This window comes from Anser cygnoides, chromosome 2 (genome assembly GCF_040182565.1).
Source record: "Anser cygnoides isolate HZ-2024a breed goose chromosome 2, Taihu_goose_T2T_genome, whole genome shotgun sequence".
In the NCBI taxonomy this organism is placed as follows: Eukaryota; Metazoa; Chordata; class Aves; order Anseriformes; family Anatidae; genus Anser; species Anser cygnoides.
In genome coordinates, this window is record NC_089874.1 from 73,754,933 (window position 1) to 73,781,377 (window position 26,445).

The window sequence follows — 26,445 nt, forward strand, 5'->3', positions numbered from 1 at the left end:
GCTTTTGGCTTGTATGGAATAGAAAACATTTTGAAATCTCAGAAACTTAAATAAAACTGAAGATTTTTTCCTGTTCCTTTTTTTTTTTTTCTCAAAAAAGAAGGGAAGATTAACCTCTGGACTGGCATTTAGAACACCTCTATTCAATTCCTGCTTCTCCTACAGGCTTCCTCTGTAAATTCTTATTCTCCTGCATTCTTCCAGCTGTAAAAAATGGGAATATTTCCTTTATCCTACCAGACATCCAATTTGCCTCTTTGCCCGTGGAATTCTGAGTTTCTGTGTTGTCTTCCTCAAAGGATTCTGAATTTGGACAAACCTTTTGTCCTTTCTTAGAAGTATGCTGTCACACTCAGGACTTTTAGATAGTGTTAAGAAGAAATCTGTCATGCTCAGGCCATATTTCAAACTTCATATGTGAACAGAAGCATTGCATGAGATCTTAAATCCAGCAGATCTATTGAGCTAGCCATGTTTGGAAGTATCAAGATCTTTTTCAATGATCTCAATTACTTTGCATTTTAAAAAACAGGAAACTTGGATCGTTTAAAAAATATCCACTTCCCAAAGCCACTCTGACTCACTGATCACAGATGAATCAGAGAAACCAGGCAAACCATATTTCTGGAACCCTGATTGGAGAAAGCATTAAGCCTGTGTTTCAGTCCCCTTTTGGGGATGAAAAATATGATAACAAGCCCTCTCGTATGAGAATGTTCTCTGGAATCAAAGCAGCATGTAGTAGCCTGATGTGGAAATGTGCTGAAAAGAGTATAATATTGACCTTAAACTTGAGTATAATACAGCTTTATCTGATGTCATCTAATGATAGCTACTGATTGCGGTATAGCTGCAGGCTAGGTTTGAACTTGATTCCTCCCCAAACTGGCAGATCTGGTATGTTATCTGGGACCACTTCAAACAATCCTCCTGGCCCAGCTGTGGGTTCCCACCCCTTGCCTTGCATTTACACTGGATCCTGTAGTCACACAGCTGCAAGTGGGGTTGGCTCAGTTTGCTGATCTGACAAATATCCATCCACCACTGGAGGAGGTAGGGGTGGGGGAGAAACAAAGAGAGAAAAGAAGAGAGAGAAAGATAAAGATTTGTTTTCCCTCAGATGAGAAAGCTGAACCATTTTGCCCTATGGCCACACAATTGCTAGACTCAGAGGAAGGAAGAGTGTGGGAAGTTACAGCTGTGGGTAATGGATGGGGATTGCTCATATTCTTAGCAGCCTGCAGTCACACTGTATTAGGTGTAATGTGAAACTGCACCCTCGGTTGCTAAGAGAGATCCTTGCTAGCTTTTTCTGAAATAGCACACTGGCTAAACTACTCAACAATACTAATGTACATCACACATGGGTGCTATTACAGGGGAACTCTGCCATTCAGACTTCACTAGACTGAGCAAGTTGGTTAGCCAAATGGTAACTGCTGCTGCCTCTGCTGACACTTTTTGCTTTGCCAACACAATATTTTTTGGTTTTGGTTCATACAACCTTAAGTAATCTTTTCTTCACCTTACGGAAAAACCCTAGCATTTCAGCTAACCCCTTTTGGAATGTGTCCAAAAGGAATCTACTTAAGCTAGCAATGACCACATTACAGTGTTACGAATTTTCAGTAAATCTGAATGATGATATACGGTCCCAAAATGTTCCAGTTGGGGATGGATGTTTCATGATCGTTGTTACAGGAGTCATACCTACACATTGACAGACACACATGGACAGACTCTGGAATTAAGATGTAAGAGCATATGATAACTATGAATGCTCTTGATGGTTTTTTAGGATACATTTTTTTCCACAATCAATTATGACATGCATGATCTCAGGCTGTGAATACTTTTCATAGCCAAATGATTCCTCTATCATTTCGGGGATTTCTTTGGTTAATCTAAGTCAACATTTATATATTTTCTTCCCAGATGCTCACTTGTTCTTTTTTGTTCTTCAAATCAAATTGGCAAGTGATTAGTCTTTAATACAGGGTATGACTTCACAGATGCAAAATGGAATTTAAAACATGCTGCAATGCATCGGTTTTGTAATATTGAGATCATCACAAAAAGAGAGTGCAAAGTTATTTTGCCTATTTAAATTGATGCTTAAATCTGTTTTTGTTAAGTGCCCAGATGAATAAGCATTTCAACTCACTTTGCTAAGTTAATTATAGCAGGTAACATCAGTGACCACAGTGGTTCAGATTGCAAGATAGTTTCCATGTTATGACACTACCTTAATGTGCTCACAACTTTCTAAAAACACTCACTTCTTGAAGTGAAACTTCTTATTCTTAATTTCTGCCTGATGGTGGTCTATTTTCGTAGAGATTAGCTATGAGAGTGTTCAAATGTGTTGAAAAAGGAAGCTACAGTAAAACATATTTGTATTTGTGAGTCATTTTACTCAACCATTTCTAAAAGAGTGTTTTATGAAACTTACAAAACCTACAACCCAATCCAAAGCCCAGGGGCCTTAAGGGAAATACCCACAACAACTGCAGTAGGCGTTAGATCAGATGCACCATGTTTAACAAATACAGTTATCCTTATTTGTTTAAAAAATAACATTTGGGTTTGAACCAGAGACATGATAGCCTAAAAATCTACTGTTGCAAAGGTAGCACAGAAAGCTACAGTGGACTTATTGTTTGTTAAACCTGTATATGTGGTTTGCAAAAGTCTTGTCTAGACACAGAAGCTGTATTACCATTTGTTAAAGTTAATTAACACAAAATACTGTTATTTACATCAGTATAGATGATCCCTACAAAGGAAGAGAATACACTACAGTGGGATAAATTTCTTTATATTAGGTCCAATTAGGTCTACCTAGATTGAAAAAGCAAAAACACAAAAACGTCTTTCCCAAACCCTACACCATTCTAAACTAATAGTCACATTGGTACAAAACCTACATGTACAAATCAGAAGCAGGGAACATCTGAAAGTCCTTACTGACAATGAATTAATGTTTCTCTCATTGAAGTTACTTGGCACTCTTTCTCACTATGAGAAGGGCAAGACTAATACCTGGCACTTCTGAACATTTTTTTTTTCCTTTAGCCCATATGTGAACCAGAAATATAACACTTATAGCTGAATAGTCATTCAGCTTTCAAATTTTCTGGAAAAGTAAAAGTACCAGACCAGCTAGTTCTTCAAGCTGAAGAACTTTTGGAAATATCATTTTCTTTTTAAGAATATCTAGCTTTAAGGAGAAAAACAAAATCTACACGTCGTGTTCCCTCCCCTCCCCCCCCCCAACACACACACATGTGGTTAGTCTATTATTAAATCCTCAATTAAATTTGCATAGTTACAAGCACTGACAGTCTCAGGAAATGCTAGATGTCAGTGATGGGAACATCACTTAAGGTGGCCATCCTTAAGACAGATCATGGCATCCAAAGGGGAGAACGTAAGCTTCTAGTAGATGAGACTCTGAGCCGCAGAATTTTCTCTGCAACCTTAGATCGGTCATTTCAGGATTCTTCTCAATTTTAAACCCTTTGAAATTTTCAGTATCTAGTCTACAAAAGTCATCTAGGTTCTTCTTTAAAGTAGAATAAGAGAGACCAGCCTCTACACAAAGTTCATCCTGCCTGCCACAAGATGCAATAAGTACCCACGCTATTTCAAGCATGGTGCAAGCCTAGGTGACCAACCTAAAGAGACAGGCAATTTTCAGATGAGGGATGAATTCTCCTTCTTCCCCTCCTAAAATCTTCCTGTTTCTCAACTGTAAGATTTTAAATGTAAGACTACAAGGATAATAGTATCTCTCTACTATATAAGATTAATTTAAAGATTAATACTTGTAAAGATGGAAATAAGAAATATGTAACTATCTAGAGAAGAGAGACAAACTCCAGTGCTGTATCGTGATAAAGGTCTCTCCATATGTCATTGTATAGCTCCACTGACGTGAGCAGGAACACCTGCTTATGCAGTCAAGCATAAATATCTGACTGCAGGATTAGGACATGTCACCAGCTATTCTCTCTCTCTTTTTGGTTATTCTCTCTCTCTTTTGGTTTAATGTCTTACTCACTACTGTTACTAAATCTGTTCCACAAGACATACAGCTACTGTAACATGAACACCTTATATGCTGACATTATGGGAAACCCTAATTTTTGCGTGTACCAATTGAATGATTTCAGCCTGAATGTTGTGTTAGCATAGGTTTTTCCATTTAATACCATTATGTATCTAAACCACACAGTTCAAATTAAAGATGCCTTAGGACATATTCACTACTTGGCAAATACACCATCTGAAAAACATAGAAACCAGCCTTTTAATGTAAATCACTTGATTGTTTTCAGAAGCAAATATTCAAGACAACATACTTTGCTCAGCATTTGTATTCCTGAGAATGTTTGCCTTGACTCTTCAATTTTTAGGATAGATTCAGGTAGAGATATTTTGGAATGTTTGCAATTACAGTGAAGAAAAACATCCTGGGACATTAATGCCATATTAACAAGCCTCCAGACCAGTGTCTGTGTCATATAAATCCATTCTCTTTCAACATATTTTCAAATATGTTGATGCTTTCAAACTTTCACAAAATGTTTTGTGTCTTGGAAATTATTCCTGATATTTTTTGTTGTATTTTGTGTAACACAACACATGTACCTTTTTAAAACACTGCAGGAAGGTGACTGAAACTGTTCAAAAAGAAATATTTGAGACAAACAGTGAAATACCCCAGGATACCCCAGTTTCTCCATTTTTACTACAGCTTTACATAAAGCATTTGCATTTAAAAGTCAAAGCCAAATTTTCAAACTGGAGATCTTTAAGTTAGTGGCTCAGCTTCAATTAGCAGCTAAATAAAAAATGCCTGATTTTCAGACATGAAATCAATAGAAACTCCAGATACTTAATATAAGAGGTCTGTAAATCAGTCCCGTGTGCTTAGATGGCTAAAGATAATGACCAATTTTCAGAACAGCTAAATGGTCTCAATTAGAAATAAACATAGTTACCAGCTCTGTAAAATAGGCCTTGTTGTTAAAAAATATTGATCTTTTCCTTTATAATTGCCATCTTTTAAGGTTTTATATAGGACAAAAACAAACAACAACAAAACCCCCTTCTTTCTTCAGCAGAACAAATCCAGCCAGCATGCACAGGGCATTTCTAACCTGAGCTGAACTGTACCCTTTTGTACATTGATACAAAGCAGAGTGCCTTTGGTGAAGTTAAAGGAATGACTTCCTCATTTTTGCAGAAAAAAAAATCCTCAAATGTTATTTAATTTTCGATTCAAATGTAAATAAGCAGTTTGAGGAACAAGATTGTTGCTACTTTTCTGAAACTCAAAAGGAAAAGAAGAGATTGCATCAGGGAAGGCTTCATCTGCAGTGAGAAGTGTGGAGCTTCTGCTGCTACATCTGTATAAATAATTTTCATAATAAAGGGGCCAACTTGGTTTTACAGGCACTAAATTTTTTCATGTTATTACCAAGAGGTTCATACAGGAAACAAGAAATTTTAACCCCTATTAAAAAGAATACCATCAGGAGAATTCCACCTAACAGGTGATTAGATTTAGAAGAAAACAAAATTTATTTGGTTCTGAGTATCAGAAGCAGATTTAACAACAATTTAAAATAAAACATTCTTCATGCAACGTACTGTGCTTTGTCCAATTGCACTGCAAAGCAGAAATGCAACGTCTTTTGTTGAGAAGTTAAATGGTGCCACTATGTTCAGGACACCAAAAATCTTGCTTCTTACAGAAAAAGATTCCATGGAAACCAGTGAACACTGATGAATGTTTGACAATCATCCATTTTTATTCCTAACAAGCCTAGACACCACAACGATCATTCTGTCTTGCTGTTTCAGAAATTTGTTGCCTTAACATTTGAAATAAAATGTGGAATTTTGTATTTATCAAATGGAATTACTTTGCAAGTGTTAGAAGTGGATAAACAACGTTCTTAAAATACTTAAAATAATGATTCAACATGGAGATTTGGGATTTCTTTCATTTCTGCACAACACTGGACTCCTGGCAGAATTATATAAATAAGTAATTGTAAACCTTGCTATTAAAATATGTAAACACATATTCAGAGAGAAGAGGAATTTTTATCCCTCAAACATTTATGAAGGATCTTATTTCAACACACAGGCTGTTTCAGTGAAATTAATGGTCCACCCCAACATTAAAATTAAAAGTTAACCACTTCTAATGTGAGGAATATAGCATTTACCTTCTTCTCACTCCCTTGCCTGGGATCCCTTAGACATTGTTTCCCTTCTTTATTGTTGAGCATTATATCACTGTACAGAGTAGGATGGCAGTATGTGATCTATGTCGCAATACCACAGAGAGCATCAGAGTCCTGCTGAGCTTTATATTGGACCTACATAATTTAATAAATTTCCTTGAAATGTTAATAGACCAAACAGGTAGGCACAGAGAAGAAAAAGAGAAATCTTAGATTTAATAACCATTTTAAAAAGGTATGGCTGATGCAAAGAGATTTAAGTGATCTCAGTAACTGAAAATGGAAATCTAATGAATATATTGTAAAGCTTATCATTTTTCCAATTCTTACAGTCTACTAAAATCCAAATCCAGTGACCACAGTCCAGTGAAGACAATGAGACTCTTTCCCTTTGCTTGAAAAAAAAATGGATTCAGCTCCAACATTTTGTATGCCTACTCACTCCAAGCTAAAACTTACTTGGGAATTTTGCATTTTATATAATGTTTAGGCTGGCTTCCCTTCTTATTTCCAAACTAAAACATGGTGTGTTCAGAACGCTTCAGTCTCTGATTAGTTTTCAGTTTTCTCTTTCACACAGAGCACCACAGCTCCTGGATATAGGAGAGATTCATCCTCTTTAGTATTGCCTATACTAAGTTACTACATGAAAGGGTTTCATACTTATCAAACTAAAACTTTATTAAAAGAACTATTTATAGTGATCACAGCTGCATTTATTTTATGCATATTTTATCCATGTGCATATAACTAACTTTACGGTGCCTCTTCCACGTTACTCCTCATGCAACCTGTGCACCCCTTGGATTTCTGCACAGGTTCCGACATGTTTGTGCTGGTGCAGGGAGTGATGGCTTGTGATTCTTCATGGATGCAGAACTGAAGGTCTTGCTGCGGTTATTTATTTATTTTTTGATTGTTTGTTTTTAAACTAAAATGTTTAAACCATTGCATTATTCAAACTCATTTAAATCACAATGACATAGGATTGATGGGTTTATGTGTTTTTCTCTCTGTTGTCTTGATCTAACATTGTCTTAATTCCATTTTTTTTTACAATAGTAAATTTTTCTTCCCAGATCATAAATTCTTTAGGACACGTGCTTTTTTCCCAGAGGAATGTATATACCCACTGTGCCTAGCCCAATATGCAACAGAAATGCTTCTGTAACACAGAAGCATTAACAGGATCTAATTTGTCTAATCAGTGACAAATGCATAGCCACACACCTTGCGTCACTGACTACTTAGAAGACATGCAAGTCAATCACATTATTTGGGAGATTCTTACAATAAATGTTTTCAACATTTACATACATTTTTAAGTAACTCTGATGTTCTTCATGCAAGCTTGTAAGCCTCTGCAAACAAATCCAATCCAAGATATTGCCTAGTCTTAAATGGACCTTCTCCTTCTAGTCAGTTAGTTGACTAATACCTTGATAGACAAACAAGAGATCACTCTAGCATAAGGGTATATTTTTTCAAAAGAATGAAAAACATGACAGTAGAGATATATCACCATTTTGCATTCAATAGCATATATTATTAAACCATCAACTCATATCTGTCACATGAAGTCATATTTCTTTTTAATAAATTAAATAACTTCAAGTAGTGTTAAAATGCTACGGCTTTCAGGAGAAGATTTGTCAAGAAAGAGGCATCTTTGACTACTTACTTAGCAAAGGAGTTATACTGTTACATTCCTGACAGTTTTGGGATAGGGGAATAGAACAAACCTCCCTGTTTTAAATCATACTCGCATACCCAGTAAAGCCCAAACCCTCTTTGGGCAGCTTCAGGGCTCATTCAAGACAGCTTTGAAAGAGCAGAGGAAGCATGCTGGGTATTGAAATGTAAATATTCACTACAGTGCACTGTACATAGGAATTCTGAAGGAAAGCAGGATGCTGAGCATATTTATTCATCCATCATTACCCAGAATTCTCCTGCTGTTTCACAGAAATGCTTTTCAGTTTGTTTGAGCTCTGGAAGAAACAGCTTGGGCATTGCTTTGGAATAGTCAAAGTTCTTTTCTTGGCACTATTGGGCACTAAAACTGATTTGAAGGCTTGATTCAAGAACGGATGAGTCAGTACCTTCATTAACAGTTTTTAGGTCTTCATACAAAAGTTGCATCAGTTTTGGGTTTACTGGGAGAAGTAACAAGTCTGTAAGGCTATTCCTTCCTCCTTTCCACAGTCTCACATGCTACAGCTGTGGTTGTGCAGAAGATTTAAATCAGATCCATTTGTATGTTCAAGCAAGGCATTTGAAAATGAAAGATGGGTATACAAGTACTAAGCATTGAATGCTGCTGATAACTGGAAGAAAAAAATCAGTGATATACACAAGAGTCTAATTTTTGTTTTTAAGGAGTCCATTTTACATGACGTCGGCAATCTAAAGAGCAGAATTTTGCCAACAGCTTATTTTGTCATGTCACAGGCACTTTTGAAAAGGAAAAACAAAACAAAAAAAAAAAAAAAAGGAATTTAATTATGAGTTAGCCCAAAGTGACTTTTGAAACAGCATTTCATTCAGTCAAAAAATAAAAGATTTCCATAGGGCACTTAACGTTTTGTTTCAGAATTAACCACTTAAAAATGAATAAATAAACAAGTAGTATTTTTCAAAAAAAAAAATTACTAGGTTTTCAAGAGAAAACTTGCGGTGTTTTGTGTCAAGGATGTTGAAATAAAACTTTGCGTTACTTTAATGAACAGTTTGGTAAGTTTGTGAAACATGGTAGTGTTACTATCTCCTCTGAAGGGAATCTTAGCTACACTATTCATTTTGTTCTACCGGGGAGGCTTTAAAGTGATGTAGTTTACAATGATGTAATTGCTTTGGCAAAGGGAGACAAATGTTGTTAGAATAATATTCCAATTACTATGTGCATTATTAAATAAAAGCCATTCTTTCTTTACAAAGTGTGTAAGAAACATAAATACCAGTGAAATAAAAAGAGTACCTTAACAAATCCCGGAAATCTTAACACATCAACTATTATAAAATCCAGACAAATCCAAAACAAACTATTTGATATCACTGAAGCAGGTTATATTGTCATTTGAGTGTGACTTGTTTCCTTTTTTTGAAAAGGGTGGTAGATTATATTTTTAGTAAAATCTATGTAAATTATTTCTTTCCAACAGATCTGCCATTTCAGTGTATTCAGAAGCCATTTAATGGCTTTAATGAGAAGAAAATTTCTACTGCTACTAACAGTTAAACTTCCACATATGAGATATGAGATAAGAGAGCTCAGTTGAATCAAATTCCTTCTTTTGAATAATCAACATAATTTTTTATGAAACTGAAGAGCTGGAACAGATCATCAGAGGTAAGAAGCAACCCTGTTTGACCTTCAGATCCCAGTAGGGACAGCACTAAAAGCCATCTGTCTACTTTTAAACTAAAGACAAGTTTACCTCCTGGTGCTGTTCTTCTAGGTAGAATCTGTACCTCTGCGAGTCAAGAGCAAAGAAGCAATGGTAAAGTAAACAAACCCAGTGGAAAAATAAATGAGCTGTTCTGCAACTATGCATCTTTACACTTCTTGGTCCAGTGGCCAGAACTCAGCTGAGCAAACTGCAAAAGCGAAGAATGGGATCCTGCAGAGCATGCAAGAAAATAAAATGATGAAGAATGGGAACTGGGTGGGTTTAAAGTATATATCGAAAACACTGAAGTACCTTTTAAGAACAAAAACTTTTCAGAAAAAAAAAAGGGGGGGGGATTTTTTAAATGGTTTGTAACTATGATAATTAAGTAATAATTAAATGAATATGGAGTAAAATGTGTGATGATTTATTTTTACCAAATTTGACAGAACTGTCAAGAATTTAAATCTGAAATACAGCACAACACAGGCAGTGTAAAAAATTTTAAGAGTCAGAATTTTAAAAATTGTTCCTGTTCTACTGGAATGACTATATACTGACTTCTGTCATGAGACCAAAACCTGGTACTTTATCTAAGAACAAATCCAGATATTTAACTTGATGCCTGGAGATCTTTGAAGAGTTGATGGTAGACTTGGGAAATTTGACAGTAGTTGAGGGAGTACATGCACATCACAAGCATGTTGAAAACAAAAATCTAATAATAGTTAAGAGGGAAAAAGAATTACCAAAGTTGTAATTTAAAACAGAAAAAAAAAATAAGATTATAACACTTCTGTGGAAATAATACGCAGTGACTTCTGAAGAAGAGGTTAACTGGGCTGTACACTTTAATGTTCAAAAGAATTAAATCCTGAGCTTTGAATAACATTCGCAGTAATTTAAATGGGCAGTTATGCAATGTCTGGAGTACACAGTAACCACCCCATGATTACCGTAGCCAGCCAAACCCTGTCCCCGAGCAGGCAAAACTCCTAACTGGGATCAAGGGTTTTACCCACTGTTTAGTCTCCTTTGACCTGATTCATTTCACCACCCTTACTTCAGAAAGGCACAGTTTTGTTGCTGTGAAAGCCTGTGCAGATATTTCTGCCAAAATTAAGCCCGATGTAACTCCAGTGCTGTCACACCAGGGATGGATTTGGCCCAGAGTGTCTGAGGAGGTCAGTGCTCTTCCCTGGATGAGAAATCAGCCTTAATTCACCTCAGTTCTTCAGCTTTGCTGCAGCTGCAGCTGTAGGTCAGGCTCAGGGGACCAAGAGTCTGCAGATGACTTGGGTGCTGTGAAGAGGGGAGTGCGAGCTTCCTGCCACTGGGCCAATAGTCTTTTTTTATACTTTTACAATTGTGACAAATTGTGCATTTCTTTAAGAAAATAAATTTCTTCTCATATACGACAAAACTTCTCCTACCAGCCAGTCTCCCTCAGATCCCTTCTGCTGCAGGAGCTGTCAATGCAGCCCCTTTGTTGACAGCATTTCAAGCTAGCAGGAGCTGTGTCAGTTCACAAACACCACCTCAACTTTTCCTTCATAATGGTTGCTGCCCTATCTTCTGCATGAATCATCTTGGTAGAAACAGGGCTATCATATGCTATTTTAAGGGCTGGATTCTGCTATCTCATCGCAATTTACAAGGTGAAGATGGTGCAGCACCACAGGAACTTAGAGTGGAAGAGCTCATGTTAAAAATGCTGTCTGGCCGGGGTGATTGCCTACTGCCTTTCAAATGTTTGTTTGAGCCCACATCCCAGCTGAACAGCTCCAAGCACATATGAATGAGTAATAATGACTTCTCATTTAATGTCTTTTTTTTTTCTTTCTTTTTTTTCTTTCCCCAAGACAGCTATTAATGGTGAAAAGAACTGTTTGACGCATAAATTACAGGAGAGCTGCAGAGAGAGCCTGGATGTCCTGATGGCAAATGCTGCCACACCTTGCAAGAAAGCTCAGGCAGCTGCATTATGTGACTCATTCATTAGGCAGCCAGGGGATGCTGCTGAGTGCAGGAAATGCTTGTCTCTGTGTTCCTTGGAAATTAATAAAAAGGGCATTGACAAATCTGCAGGAGGAAACCTTTGGTCTTCCTCTGGCACAGATCCTCCCTCCCCTAAAACAGGATTCAGTAGGGCAGAACAGGAAAACAAGGATGGCTTTATGTTGCCTTTCTGCTTCCATTGCCCTTGGCTGGCTGATGAGCCGCTGCACCCTGAGGCAAAGGAAAGCATGGCCTGCCCTATGTGCCTGCTGCCTCGGGGCTGCACGCAGGGTGGGCACGCTGCAGCACTTTGCCACGTACCTCCAAGAACTTTTAAGGAGGCTAGAAGAGAGATAATGACATGACCTACACACCAGCCAAGGATGTCCTGCTTCATGATCACCTTGTGATAGCGAGGTCGATCATCTATGCAGTCATGAATCTGAATGAATGCATCTCGTGTTGCCGTTAGCCAGGGAAAGAGATGGAAGAAAGCCCTGCTTTTAAACTACAGTTGGAGAGGGACACCAGTTTAGCTCAGCATCAGTACTGAGAAATCCAAATCACCAGAACCCTATCTAGTATTTAAATCATGTTTTAATAGTGTGGTTAATAGCTTAAGCTTTAAGGCAGCTGTAAAGTATCCAAGCTTTTTGTTTGACACGGGAGAATTTCCCTACTCTTCTTCACATCACTGTCAGATAAACAATCAATACAACTACCTTTGCTTTCCCAATACCACAGCCCTGTAATCTATTCACCCCCTGCCCAATCTCACCATGTAAAATGCAGTGACCTAAGCAAGTTTCTTTTACCTTCAAGTGAGACTAAGAACCCACAGCTCTTCTGTACCACACTAAATCTACATTTTCTTTACATTCCAGATCTTCAAGTGAAATCCTTGGGCTACAATGACATTCACTCCATCTGCTTTCACTTTGCACGACTTTCTTGATCTGTGATATCTCCCACTCCATCATACCCCTCCAAGTATTGGGATGAGAAGGGTCAGCTTGCTTCAGCCAACAATGAAAGGCTTAAAGCCACAAAAAGCACATTGATGTTTTCTTGTTCAAATGAGTTTGTTTTTTCTTTAGATGATACGGACCATAGGAAATGTTCTTCCTTCCTCTGTGAATATTTCTCAGAAAATGTTACATGAATCCTTAGCATTAGTCAGAAGAATAAAGAGAAAGTTAAGTTCTACCAGAAAGCGAGTAAAGAATACAACAGAAAACACTTTTATGCCACTACATTAAGCCATGGTGCACTCATAGTCTGAATACTGAATGTACTTTTGGTCATTCTAACTCATAAATATTATAGCAGAACTAGAAAAGGAGAAGAAAATGATCAAGATAATAGGTTTCCCTGAGGCAGAGACTAGGGCCCTTCATCCGTGCTCTAGGTGACCCTGCTTGGCAGGGTGTTTGAACTAGTTGTTCTCCAGAGGTGCCTTCCAACCTCAACCATTCTGTGATTCTGTGAAAATACAACCTAGGGTAATTATCAGGTATCTAAAGAATCTGTGGCAAGCAGAACAACTATTCACTGCTTCTTGGAAAATGAACCAAGAAGCCCCCAGTGGAAATTATGGAGCCTCAAGATTAAAAAATCACAAAAGGAAGTGTTTTTCCATGGAGTGCAGAAAGAAGCAGTGGAACTCATTGACACAGGATGTTGCAGAGGTCAAAAGGAAAAATGGACTAAAAGGGACAAGACACGTTCATAGAAGAAATGTCTCCTGAGCCCTGTTAAATGTGACAGTCTGGAGGTAAACCACAAATCTAAAAATCCATCACCACCTATTGCTAGAAGATGAAAAGGTACACCATGGGAAGAGCATACATGCCTTTTTTTACTGCGTTTCCCTAAACATTCATTATTGGCCACTATATTAAGCAGGAAGCTGGCCTTGCAGTCTCATCCAGTGGAGCCATCTCTGTGTTTTGTGTGTCTCCCAGTAAGACTGGAAGATGTGGCAGAAGTTTTGTGTTCCCTGAGTCTCCCAGAGGAAAGAATGCAAACAGGACACTTCATAACAGACCCCTTGTTCTGAGTTCCCAGCAAACCCACTCTGAATCACTACATGCATACAATGCACCCCAGAATATATAGGTCACTGTCTCAGCTTTGCCCTTGGCCTGCTGCTTGCCTTGCTCAGTGATTATCCTGAAGCTGAGTACATTCAGTGCAACAGAGATTTACAAAGGAAAAAAAAAAATGTTACCAAGAAAATTTAGCTTTTCCTATCATGTCTGTCAGTACCTTGGGAGAGACAGGCAGAGGAGACTAATCCAGAGATTAGGTCAATAGCCTAGCCATGGACATTTTTTGTGACTTTGGATTCACCCTTTCTGTGCCTCAGTTCTCTGCCTAGAAGATAACAAAAATCGTTTTTATTTTTATTTTATTTTTTAAACCTGCAAGGATTTTATGTATCTAAATATATCAGATTTTTCAATATGTGTCCAAGTAAAAGAACTTGAAGCTGCATTACATGACTGCAAACACAGTTGAAGTTAAATTCCAGGGCTGATATTTCCAAATCACTTTTTCTCTCCCCAGATTAAAGCATGAAGTCTTTCTAAAAATAAAAGGGAAAACTAGCATGGTTCACTAAGAGTAATTCTTCAGAAGCTACAGGGTGGATTTGCCCCACTTCATATCAAACCGCTCATACCAGATGGTTGCAATGTCAATGTAAGGACAAACCCAATGCAGATTTTAGAAAATAGCAATGTTGTGGAAAAAGTGCTCCCTCTGGTTATTTTGCTAGAGAATTCATTGCCAACAGCACACAAGAAGTAGGGCAGAGGGCAGTTGGGTTTACCTTCATTGTTTTCATCGCTGCAGTCAGGACGAGGGTTGTTTGTCAAACACGCTTTTGCTTTCCCCCCAACTAGGTTGCACGTTCCTGACACATGGCAATCGTTTTCTGAGGAGGTGATGGCTCCTACTACAGGGCAGTGCATTTCCTGAGTCCAGTGGGGAGTGAAAGAATATGGCTTTGTACACACTATGGCAGTCATCTGTTTTACCTGCTACGTCAGCCATGTTGTTAGGAACAGAGACCCAAAATGACAGACGTGACTGAGGCAGCTGCAGGAGCTAACGCAGCTTCCTTCCTTCGAAACCCCCTGATCCGACACAACAACACTGCAGCATGCTGGTAGTCCTGGAGGATTACAGCATCGCCGCTGACTTTCGGTTAACCCTTTTGAGATCACAGCAACACCCAAAAAACTGCCAAATGATGTTAACAAGCTGCTGGGTGAAAAATAATGATAGCACCCAGCACTAAGCATCTCCCCGGAGGTAGTATCTTAAACAGCGCACTTGTTCAGTAGCTGTTTTTGGTTTGGCACAGTCAATTCTACCAGCATTCAAGCAGTAACAGAAAAGAAAATTATCTTCCAAAATTTTGCCAATGGAAAGAAGAAACCTAAACAGGTCATGCCGAGACACTGGGTGGAGGTAACACAGCAGGAATGTCAAAGGTTATTTAATTCTTTGGGCTGTGTCAGCAGGTACAGGAAGTGCAAGTGTAGTGTGCCTGACTGCTGAGAGATCTTCAAAGACTACTGCTTGCAATCCGAAGGAAGGAAGGAAGGAAGGAAGGAAGGAAGGAAGGAAGGAAGGAAGGAAGGAAGGAAGGAAGGAAGGAAGGAAGGAAGGAAGGAAAAGAGAGAGAGAAAGGAAGAGAGAGAGAGAAAGGAAGAAAGAAAGAAAACATTTCTGCCTGAGAGAAGTGCTGAACTGGAAACCCTGGAGATTAAGTACCACTGTATAATCTCAAAATACATCTTCGTGACAGTCAGTTGGCATGACTGCTCTGCAGGGGCCTACCGATGCTAATTTAATCTGTTTTAAGTATCAACAGCACAGAACTTTTGTTACCTAACCCATGCTGTCCAGGACCACAACTGCCCAGTTCTGGGGGCCCAAACTGTGTCTGTCATTCATCTTCCAGGCTGCCCTCTGAGCTAGGTGGACACTACTGGGTCTTGTTATGATACCTCCTACTGAATGATAATCATGCCCCTGACTGTAATACATTTTTGCTCTGGAACAAACGCAGATTGGCAGCATCATGGTTACATTTTGCAGGCAGTTACCATTCCTCTCTGTAGTGATCGCTTCTTACAGCAATACTGCACTGATAGTTGGAAGGACCAGGAAACGGCCTTTTGCCCATATCAACTCCGAGTGGGCATTTGACTTTGACGGTATGGGTCATTTTTCTTTTAATATCTGTTAATCATCATGTCCCTTATTTAAGTAATGCAACAGATAAATCATGGACTTTCGTTACAGGCTCTATCTAATATGAATGATCAGGAAGAAAATAGTCATGTTCTGTGACAATTTGTAAAGGATTTGCCATCAACAAACATGAAAAGTCAATGCTATTCCACTGTCATTCCTAAATCTGTCTTGGTTTCAGAGTGCAACATTTTCCAGAACACGTGATTTAACTGATACCCTTTGTTTTGCTTTTCATCCTTCTTCTTCCTCGTTCAATACCTTATACACCTTATATATAAGTATCAGCAGGTCCTTTTAAGTCTCAGTCACTCAGCATCTTAACCCTCCTTTCCCTTCTTTGAGAAATAGCCTCTTCTTCCCTTCTTACAGGGACATAAACACAGCACGTTCCCCATGCCAACCCTTTCTTTTGCCTCTTTTCTGAAGCTATCAGTACAGATGACATAAGTGATGGAGAGACTTCTACTGGTTGGACAACGCTATGCTAGGAATTACTCATCGACCAGCTGACATCCAACCTTCTTTTATTCTTCTCTTTTGTCTTACATTTTTCTTTGAAAAAGGAGACCTTTTCCCCAAACTCCCAAATGCACTAGTGCATGAAGCATTCCAACAATAAGGAAATGAATATTTAATTACTTTAATTCTACTAAGTTATTGAAAGCACAATTTCAAGCAAGTTCATTTTACACGTGGAGATATTAAGGCAGGCAGTTTCAGTCCCCAGGTCTCACCACAACTGCTGAAGCCATGAGGACATCTGGGTATATGTTGCATTGTTTCAGCACATTGAAATTCTGGCAGTGTGTCTAGTTAGCATTGTTCATTACAAGTGAAAACCAAAGCCCCTCCTGACCGTCCCAATTTTCAAAAAAAAAAAAAAAAAAAAAAAGGCTGTGCACTTCCTGGTTGCAAATAAACTGTATTGGAGAACATGCAGAGCACAGCCTCTGATTCTGTATTCTGGCCAACCCCAAAAGTTCGGTTAGGAAGTGCTCCAAAGTTGCACAGAAGTTGGCATTTCCAATTATTCTGGCTGAGCGGTTCCTGCGGGCCAGTTGTCAAACACAATTTGCAAAGGCTCCTGGCACTCTGACCAAGGGGGAATTCCCCAATTTATGTTATAACACAGAGAGAAGCAGTAAATTTTAATCAGTCTGTGGAGCCTGCTGGGAAGCTCCATTATAAAGCATTGTTATGCCCAACAGGCCTGCAGTTTGGTACGGCCTGGGAGGCTACAATGGGCTTTATTTCCTTACTGCAGCCAACACGGATATCAATGCAAAATTAAACAAAGGATGTTTCCCCTCTCCCTTGACACTTACACACTACAGTAAGTGACTGTAGTAAATTACTCCCTCTGCATAATCGTATGAGCTGTTTCAAGAGCTATCTGTGAATGAATGAAGTTAGATCAGGGAATACCGTGTGTGTTAACGAGGGAAGTCCCAATTAGGAAGTAGAGACAGAGGTCTTAATCTGGAGGACTCTCAAAACATGGGTGAAAGATCTATCCTGACAGCTCACTTTGGGCACTTAAATGCAGGTTGAAGCGTGAGTTCTCTATCTATACTAAAGTTCAATGTTATGGTTTTTTACATAAGAAATTCTAAGTTACTTTTTTTTTACATAACTTTACATAACTTTTTACATTTTTGCAGCCATGCCTTTAAAACCAACAGTGGAATTTCTGATTTGCTCTTATGTCAAAATCACTCTATCTTCTAAAGACTCTGAGGGATGGAAGGGCAACAATATGAGCCTTCATCCCATTGTCTAGCTGAGGCAGCCTCAGTATAAAACCAAAAATACTTAAAGGAAAAGGGAAGAGAAAAAGAAAAAAGAAACAAACAAACAAAAAAGTGTAGACTCAGTAGGAAAAAAAAAAGTATTAAAAAATGTTCAAATTGGTTAGAAAATGTATAAACTTGAAATGTATATCCTATAAGTGCAATAGTTCCTAAGATCATGTTTTAAATGCATGAATTAGAATCTTTCTTGAAGCAATTACAGTATTCCTAATTAAATTGTGGCTTTTGTACAGTAATATCAATTAGCTCTTTAAAAACCACATTATTAATTTATCAAGGAGACAACTTGATAACACAGTGAAGGCAATAAAATAGATCAGCCTGTAACACCCATTGCTAGAGGGAACAGACTTCATTCAGAATTACATGGGCAGTGAATCTCCACTAACTTCTGTATAGCTGCATCGATTCACCCATCTCAAGGCTCTGCCTGACTAACATTAAAACTTTCTTTTTTAAGTGGAGTATTGCCTGTTACACACAGCCATGAAGAAAATCATATTGTCACAGGATATGATCTGTAGTGGGGTTGTGTTATGAGTTCTTCCCTGTAAAAATGTGTTTTAGTGTTATGTGAGATAATATAAGGACAAAAAATTGGTTTGGAGGGAGAATGAGAACTGAAGTTAATAAAAAGAACAACTTCTGCATTGAAACGGATTTTAGCTAATAATAATGAAGTTTCCAGATCACAAACCAGAAACAAAAGGAGGAGGATTGGGAAGTACCTCTGAAAGTTATTTCTGAACAGCAGACAGATGGCTGGGATGGCTTACATGTGCTTGACAGCAGCTACTCGTGGAGTAACAAAAACTAGTTGATCTGCTGATGGGTTTGAATCACACAGAGCTGTCTGCACTCAAAGAGACACTATACGAAGGAAAATGCAAAAATCCTCTGAAGAAGAATACAAACAAAAACGTGGATACAGAAGTAGGACAAGCTTTCCCCACTGCCATAAAAGTATATATGCCTCAATTTCTCACATGAGTGTTATAGGAAAAGATCTCTGTAGCTCCTGGTTTACCAGCCTATTCCACTACATACATATATATATATATATAAAATATTTTGTGTGTATTTCTCCCATTTTAGCTACATCTCACCTATTTCTTTATTCCTTTCTGCTTCTTCTTTTGACCATATTTCTAACATTGTTTCTTTTAACCGTTCTTCTAGAGACAATTTATTCACAAGGGCCCCACAGACACCTTTCTGTTTTGCAAAGGTATAATTTGTATTTACATGAATATCTTTTGGGTCCAAAAACAAGCTCCAAATTACTTCGGCATTTGCCTGCTATAACTTGTTGATGTCAACAGAGACCTGCTTTGAGCCATGGAGATAAAGCATAACGTACAGCTCCACCTGCTGCTGGAGGAGCCTCCTGCATGGATCATAACCACACAGTTTTCTGCAAATATATGTAGGGAGGTTACAGAGTTTGTACCACAGGAATGTATTTGGGAATTTCATGTAGTCTGCCGTTCATGGAAGCTTCCAAATGAGCCTGTCTGCTTTGCTCCTGTGCACAGTTAAGGGGCTGGTCCTCAGCACTGAACAGTGAGATGTTTACCTCAAATGGGAAAATGTCATTTATTCACAACTTGACACAATAACAAGGATCTACTTTACAAAATGTCTGGAAGAAAACAGCCATTATCCCCAGGCACCCTATTCAGGCTGCCCTTTGGCTCATTACTGCAGCTGAGTCTTTGGCATGGCAGCATCCCAGCCAGGTTGCTCCCCGCTCAGTCCCCATGCAAAGACTGTAAGGATCATTCCATGCCAAGCTCCAGGGGGATAGGGCTGGCCCTTCAGAGTCCATAAACTCCAAATATCTGACAAACACTGTCTTGGGTACATCAGAAATACAGTTAACAAACTCAGCTTCTGCCAAATTAAATGCTTGGAGTCACAGAACTGGCATTTTCAGGGTGGGGTGGTGTCCTGGTTCCAGTTAGGACAGAGTTAAGTAGCTCATAGTAGCTGGTAGGGTGCTATGTTTTGGATTAGGATGAGAAGAGCGCTGATAACATGCTGATGTTTTAATTGTTGCAGAGCAGTGTTTACACCAGGCCAAGGACTTTTCAGCTTCTCGCTCTGTCCTGCCAGCGAGCAGGCTGGGGGTGCAGCAGGAGCTGGGAGGGGACAGACCCAGGACAGCTGACCCAAACTGGCCAAAGGGGTATTCCATACCATCTGACGTCATGCTAAACAATATATAGGGGTGGCTGGCAGGGGTGGGGGGCCGGCTGCTCAGGGATAGGCTGGGCATCGGTCAGCGGGTGGTGAGCAATTGCATTGTGCATCACTTGTTTTCTTACACATTATTATTGTTAATACTATTATCATTATCACTATTATTATTATTATTGTTATTATTATATTCCTTATATTCCTGTCTTAATAAACTGTCTTTATCTCAACTCACCGGCTTCACTTTCCCGTTTCTCTCCCCCATCCCAGAGAGGGAGGGGGGAGGGTGAGCGAACGGCTGTGTGGTGTTTAGCTGCCAGCCGGGTTAAACCACAACAGGTGGGGATCAGAATTTTATTATTATTATTATTATTATTTTTAATATAATCGGGGTGTGGGGACAATGAACTTAAATCCTCTGGAATGGGATATAAAAATGTTTCCCACTCTTCCAAATTTCTTTGAAAGAAGGAGGTATGAAGGCAAAAGCTGAGTTGGTAACCAGATCACAATTAGAGATCCAGAAAATATTCCAGTACGAATGTGAATAATACTTCAAAATTAAGTCAGCCAGAAATTTAAAGTGTGATTTCATTTTGTTAAAAAGTTCTTTCTGGAAAAAGTGTTTTTCTTTAGGAGGAATCAGCTACCTGGCAAGAGTATTCCCATTGTGTTACAGATGTGTGAAAAAAAAAAAAATAACAGTAAAGAATACAGATTTGGAAGGAATATTTTTGTAGCCTAACTGGTCAAAGTAACACTACTGAGAGAAGTAGATAGAATTTTTCAAGGAGGAGTGTTTTTGTTTGTTTGTTTGTTTGCTTGCTTTTTGCAAGAGTCCTAAGAACTGTGCCTTCTAAATGATAGTAATGATAAAGACGTAAGCCATACCTAGGTATAAATTTTCCTACTGTAAATGTGGAGATGATCACAATGTTGTACAAAGATTTTAATATGGTTCATGACAGCATTCCAGATAATCAGGTAAACATCAAATATTTTCAGGTTTTGATGAAAACCCATGTCTTTGGCAGGTTTAACCTGACATGGAAGGTATAAAACTTTGCATGGTGAGTTTCTGTATTGAAAAATATACATTTAAGCTATGTCATTTTGTAGACAAGTTCCAAAACATCACTTCTCACATCAGCATCAGAAGGTGATACAGTTCTCATGTCTAGTACACAGTCACTATCCCAACACAGGACTCTGCAATGGAAACGTCTGCCAAAGAGGAGAAAAAAAGTGGAGACAGAGCTACTAAGCTGAAATGAATGGGATAAGTACTTAAACCGTATACTCATCACCAAACATGTTTGACCAAATCCAGGGAAGATGGAAACAATTCCACAAATGGCAAAGCTCCAAAACAGTGATGCCTTACATAAGGTGCAGGGAATGTTTTCTTTCAAGATAAAAGGTATCCAAGTGTGAAATCTGTGATCAATATGGGAAGATGAATGAAAAAGTAAGGCAGTGAACCAACAGCCCCCCCCCCCCAAAAAAAAATAAAAATAAAATCATGGTTGCATTTTAATTCCACACTCATTAGACAGCACTTGGGAAGAAGACCAACAACTGCTGCATATACTTTAAATTGACTGCATATAAAATATACCATGTTCATCCTTGATGTATATACGTTTCCCTTACCAGCTAGGGGCTCCTTCATTTGCATTTTTTTTTATTCTCTGAAGCCTTGAAAGAATGGGATTTTATAAAATGAAATAAGTTACTCTTATTTGCTGAGGAGTATTGCTGATCTTTTTATTCAGGAGCTTCATGCAGCTATAAATATGTGCTCTTGAAACATTTTGCAACTTCAGGAAGTACTATCAGCAATTAGAAGAAGAATGTATTAAATCTGGAATTAGATGGGATAAAAACTTGCACTATTCCCACTGAAATTACTTGGGGTGAAATATTGGCTGTATGATTTGCAGAAGGCCTGATGCCCACTGGTACAAATAATCCAGTTAGGAAAAGCCTAGTGGATTGTCTGAAACAACTTTAAAATTAATTTTCTCACTGCTATATCTTTTAGAAATGAAGTATTACCAATCCATCTCTTGACTAGTGACAGACATAAGGAACAAAGGCTGCAACCAAAGATCAATTTTCCTCAAAATTTGGCAAATGTTCTGGTTTGGTTTCCTGATTTTCTTGCTGACTTCTGAAAATGAGAAACAAAATTAGACATTTGAATTTTAGTTAATACCTGTTTTGCCGCCATTTAGAAATTGAAGAAGAATGCTCCATTACTAAGATCTCAGCTGAACACACATTTATACTCTGCCCAATTTTAAGCATGTGAGCAGTCTCATCGATTTTAATAAGACTACGGGATTCCTCGTAGTGACCTCATTTAATGTCAAAATACTACCCTACCTCCTATGTCTTCTAACAAGAAAGAGAACAGGAGAAGGGTTGATCTCCTGTGGCAAACTCAAAACAGAGGCAACAGACATTTCTGATGTGCAGTTAAATCAAGCAGGCATGGCAGGAGACTATTTTGGCAAACATCACTTCCATTTAATGAAGAAGGATCTGGGAAGACACAGGCCAGTCAGTTTCCTGGGAAGATCATGAAGCAAATCTTCCTGAACGTCATTTCTGGACACGTGAAGGAGATGAAGGTGATGAGATGACTGGTTCAGTAAACAAGGGGATGAAAGTGGATGTCATTTACCTTGACTTTAGTAAGTCTTTTGTTGCGGTTTCCCAAAGCATCTTTTCAGCTACCTGGGAAGGTATGGCTTCTGTGGGTGGAATACTAGGTGGACTGCCAGCATTAAAGAGCTCAAAATCCAAAGGGCAGCCAGTTGCTAATGATGTTGTGTTATAAAGTGTTGATCTTGGTACTGATACTGCTCAACATCTGCACTAACAAACAGGACACAACCAACTATTGCCTGTTACCAACACGCTCCTAGCAAGAGGAAATGGTGTTGGCCATAGAGCATCCGGGCTGGAAATGGACATACAGTGTGATGCTATTGACTGATGCCATTAGAAAGCATGTAAAATAGCTGCATAAACAAATAGAGCAAGCCACATCCAGTGTACAAAATGAACTTACTTTATATTGACCTCACTTTATTTTCTACTCATCTGCCTAGACCCTTCAGAGCAGGGAGAAAATCTAGTTCTTCATTTTTTTGAGAATCAGCATTAAGACTCAGAAGTGACCAGGATTTTGAGGAATTACCACGGAGAGTATGTTAAAGTACTTAGTCACAGATTAGGAATCTTTTCTGGTTTCCAGCAAATGGCTTCCTTGGATATAAGCTTAGAATTCTAGGATTGTATTCTTTACTTTGAAGCAGTTGTAACAGGTAGGTGGGATCATCAAGAATATCTAAGACCGCTCAAATTTTTAATATTATTAATATTAATAATAGTCAAGTGTCTAATTCACATTGATTTCATACACTGTTCTGAAGTGCTTCTGTTGCAGAAGTAATTCATGCATAAGCTAGATTAAAATTGTCACTCTCCTTTTGTTTTTCTTACTTCATTAACAATGTATATTGTATATATAAATATGAATTATTTATTGTCATCTCTCTGCCCCCTTTTTTATTAATGTGTAAATAGTATTCTGAATAGTATTCTGAGAGATCCTATCAAAAGTTAATGTAAGTGTTGGGAACATCTCTGATGAAGTTTTTTCTTGAAAAACTAGAAAATAAATTATTTGGAAATAATCTTTATTTCCAAGATTATTTCCAATAATCTTTCCAAGGGAAATATAAAGCATTTCTAAAAAAAACCAAAACTTCATACCTCCTGTTAGTCTCTGCCATGACTGAATAGAAGGCAGAGAATAGTATGAGTGATTGCTGCAGAAAGATAGTGTTGAGCATATCCCTTGGCATATCCCTCTTCACCTTCTGTCCAGTGTAAGAGACCTGAACATTAGAGGATTTGTAGTCTATTAATTTGTGTTGGGCTGTTTGATGGTGCTGGAGCACTGCAAGTTTTGCTTGCTCAGTTTGTTTCTGCCCTATAACACACTGTGTGCATCAGATTAGCAATTGACTGAAGGTAAGGTAGCTTAGCAATTGCAATATTCTGTTTCTTGCTTGCTCAAGAAGGATGAAAGAGCCCAAATTGGTCTATTATTTCTTAACAGAGCTATTAATATAAAATACATTTATTACAGATTTCAATAGCTGAACTAAGTACAAGCCAAGTTCTGTTTAGCTGCATTCATGTAATTCTTCTGGAGTTAAGTGCAAGTCAAAGAACTGGGCCTTAAATTTATCTAAAATATTAATACTCGTGGAAAGCTAAACAACAAAGTCATCAGATTGAAACTATGGGATCATTTATAATAAAGTCTGCTGGCTCAGAAGATCTTGGCCCTGACTATGCTTGTACTAGCACCAGTGATGCGTAATTCAACTGGAGACAGTGTAAAATGAATAGGCGAGACTGCAATCATGCCTTCTGAGTCCAGTATCAACATCTTCACAACTTGTATTTAAAACAAAAGTTGTGTTGATCCATTTTACAGTTTTCTTCCTAGAAATCCTCGCAGAATAACAGTCTCTCTTTTTCTTTTTCTCTCTTTTACTCTTTTTCCTCTGAGGTACACAGAAATTACGCAGCACTCAGAGCAGCTGCCAAGGACAGTTCAGCTAGGAGCGCTGTAACAGGCGTCACATTTCACGTGTCTCCCAGCCAGCCTTGATGTAATGCAGGAAAAATCAGATGATCTTTGGCATGTGTGAGAGGAGGAGAGAGCAATCTACCAGGCCAAAGCTATCACAGGAGGAAGCTGATGTGAATGCAAGGAGTTTACTTCCCTGGAAACATTCCAGTCTTGAAACTCATGGGAATTCCCTCAGCAGGAGCTTCAGACCTTAGAAAACCAGGCAGGAAGCTGACTGCTTGCATCTTTTGCATCTCTTGAATCTCTCTGTGGGCATTTAGTGCCAGTTTTTAAAGACTGAGTTACTACACACCAAACTGACTCCTGATTTCTGCCTCCCACCCTCTCATGGACGTGCTGTGGGCTACAACAAGGGACTCTAGGAACCAGTAGGCCTGTGAAGAGGACAGGTCTATTAAAGGCCAGGCCACTGGGGATCTGGGCAGTGACAGCAGAGAACGATGGCCAGTCACAAAAGGGAAACAGGGAAACGTCTGTGAGCTCTGTTATAATTCAGAGCCCCTTCAGCCTTCATAATGCTGCGTTGCTAGCAGCCGGTAGGCCAGCATCTGGAAGAATCACCCCCACAGACTCCAGCAGAGCGCGCTGAAGGAGCAGCTCTTTGGGAACAAGATCTCCCCACCAGTGTAAAATCCAAGCAACTCTACAGCAGGCTCGGTGAAGATTTATGCAGCCTCACTCTGCCTTTGAAGGAAATCTGTCTTTGGGAGTAGGTATATTACACTGGATTTCATTTCAGATTATGGCACCTCAATTAGGAGAAAGAACTCCTCTGAACAGCAGTCTTAAGAACTCATCTTTTAGCACTCTTCAGATGAAAAATAATCAGAAACTATCATAAAACAGCTCTAAGTTTCGTCTTCAGAAGCATACATATAGCATCAAATCGCACCCTGATTAAAAAACAAAACAAAACAAAACAAAACAAACCTACAAAACATCTGAGTCCAGTCTTATACCTCCCCACCACGATGAGGACCGGTCTGGATCCCTTACCACTTCCTTTGTGCCTGTCAGACACTGCTCCATCATCCAGTTGTACCTGCAGTAGGAGTGGCCGAATCCCACTTTTTATGAACGGCATCAGCTTGTGTTGGTGTGTTTAAGAGACTTCCTCGTTTCTGGGAGTGGCAGTTACTAGTGCCATGGGAACAACCTCACCAACTTGGTAGGAAATTTAGAGCGAGTGCTAAAAAATTGTGGTGAGTAGATAAAATAAGAAAGGACACTTTTCAGCTTTAGTGCCTGAGAATATGTGCGAAAGACCACCAAAAAGCCTTGGTGCAAAACCTCTGCCAGAGCAGCTACTCTTGTTTTCAGGTCTCATTGTCTGAGCAGTACACTGAGCCGCAGCCCACGGACAGAGAGGCTCAGTACTAGTCTGGAGATTGCTGCATTGCTGCCTGTGATATAGGCAATATATGGACATTGCTCTGAGACAGATATGGAAGAATTCTGAAACAGAATTTGTATCATCACGCCAGCTGACAACAGTAGTTGTTTCAAGGAAAATTTATGAGAATTCAGGGGAAAACAGGACTGTCTCTACATTGGCCTACTTGCAGCGCTAGTCCCACACCCTTCTTAGCATCTTCTATTGGTACAGATCTTAATGATTCACATATCCAGCCTCATTTTAGATTTGAATAGATTTTGTATTTGTATTTCAGCCTCATCTCAGATTTGTATAAAGGCTTTTTGCATTCTTCTCAACTCTCATAACTTTTTTATAACTCATAACTTTAGTAACATTTTTCAGGAAAAATGAGTTCTTATTCCACTTACAAGGGTCTTTCTACATAGAATAAGACTTTACTGAAAGCTCTGCACATTGTATTTAA